This window comes from Otolemur garnettii, unplaced genomic scaffold, assembly GCF_000181295.1.
Source record: "Otolemur garnettii isolate 467f Iridium unplaced genomic scaffold, OtoGar3 scaffold00013, whole genome shotgun sequence".
In the NCBI taxonomy this organism is placed as follows: Eukaryota; Metazoa; Chordata; class Mammalia; order Primates; family Galagidae; genus Otolemur; species Otolemur garnettii.
The window spans coordinates 21,365,388-21,367,600 of NW_003852408.1; positions in this window are offsets into that span (position 1 = coordinate 21,365,388).

Sequence of the window (2,213 nt, forward strand, 5' to 3'; positions counted from 1 at the left end):
GAAATAATAAGTTCTTGACCACTATCCCCAAGGATCAGAAAAATTGTCCTCTGTAGTAGAAAGAAAGTTCAGGGTAGGCACAGTGGCTCACACCTGTATTCCTAGCACTCTGGGAGGCCGAGGCAGGAGGATCACTTGAGCTAAGGAGTTCAAGACAAGCCTGACCAAGAGTGCAACCCCATCTCTACTAAAAATAGAAAAATTTGCCAGGCATAGTGGCAAATTTTCGGCTACTCAGTAGCTGACTACTTCTTGACTCAGCCTCCCCAGTAGCCTAGGCTACTGGGGAGGGTGAGTCAGGAAGATCACTTGAACCCAGGAGTTTGAGGTCAGTGTAAGCTTGGTTAATGCCACAGCTTCCTAGCCTGTGCAACAGAGTGAGACTGTGTGTCAAAAACAAAAGAGAGAAGGTGGTGCTTGTGGCTCAAAGGGGTAGGGCGCCAGCCCCATATGCCAGAGGTAGTGGGTTCAAACCCAGCCCGGGCCAAAAACTGGAGAAAAAAAAAAAGAGAGAGAGAGAGAAAGTTTAAAGATACTAGGAAACACAAACCTTATTTGTCTTCACTAAAATTCAATTATTAACTCTAAGGATGTTTTTAGTACAGCTTGAATTTTAAAAATAATGAACAAAGAGAAAGGTGACTTCTAAAGCAAGTTTATACTTCATTGGAGAAGATCAAGGACCAGTCTCTCTCTCTCTCTCTCCATCTCTCATATTCTTGCTTAATGAGTAAACTTGCAAATGTTATTTACACCTTGCTTTATGGATCATGACAATATTGTGTTAAATGTATCAAAAGTAAATACTTTAAAATTGAGAGAATGAGACTTTTCTTCAACTGTTTGATCTTCAATCTAGGGAAGTAATGTGCCAGGATTTTCTTTAGCTATGAAGGTGACATACTATACCATGGATAATCCTATTTCATCAAAAAGTAGCTGGGTGAAAATTTATAATGTAAATTTTATCTAATGCCTATCAGTCTGCGAGTACCTATTTTCCTCTGAGTAATCAAAGAAAATTCTGAGAATTTCTTGCTGCTCTTTTCAGCCTTAGAGGAAGGCTGAGTAAGTGCTGACTCCACCCAGCCTGAGGCATAGACCAGGACAAAGGTTGCATAGAGACCTCAGGCAAGCAGCCAGAGTCCAAGAAGCTGGCGCAACCTGGCATAGCCAGCAAGCACAGAGTGCCTGTTCTGGCTTCCGCAAGTTTGGGGGTTGTTTCTCTTCTCTGATGTTTGCCCCAGGATGCCAGGACTCACCACATGCATCACAGCAGCAGCTCCAAGAGATGGTTTTATCTCTTCTTCTCTCTCTATGCCAGTATACGGCACCAAAGTCTCTCAAGATTTTTTCCTTTCTTTCAACTGTAAAAACCCTAAGATCCCTGATGCCAAGAGGTCTGGACTTGGGTTTCCAGGCAGAGGTAGGCTGTTTTATCCTCAATTTTTCACAAAGCCCTGAAGTCTTCCTCACCCACTGATCATTCCCATTCCCATTCTTCAGCCACAACCCCAGACCATATATTTTCAAAATTCCCTTATGAAAGAGAGACAATTAAGCAGTAGGGGGGTTTATTTATCCCAAATGTGAAGTCAAAAAAAAAATCTGTGAAGGGTAATAGTGATTACTATAAGCTGAGTATTGTACAAACATTTGATTCATCAGCACAGCCCTGTGTGGAATCCCCATTTCACAGTTAAACAGTGTGAGGTTTGGAACAAAGAACTCACATAGGGTTCTGTTGATGTCATTTGGTGGGGCAGGTAGAGCCCATCTACTCTTCCATAAGTGTCTTTATTTCACTCTCTTTCTCTCTCATGAATTCCCTTCCTTATTTTCTGCCTCCCTCTGTTTTTTCCTCCCTTTCATCTAACTCTCCTTTGCAAGATCAAAATTCAAAGTAATTCAAACAGTGGGTAATTTCCTCATGAATAGACATGGGGTTCACATCATTGTACTATAAGCATCTAATTTATATTTATTTTTCAGCCTGCATGGGGGCTCAGGACTGTAATCCTAGCACTCTGGGAGGCTGAGGTAGGAGACCCCTGTCTCTACTAAAAACAGAAAACTAGCCTGGTGTTGTGGCAGGTGCCTATAGTTTTAGCTACTCAGGAGGCTGAGGCAGGAGAACCTCTTGAACCCAGGAATCTGAGGTTGTTGTGAGCTATAATGATACCATGATACTCTACCCTGGACAACAGAGTGAG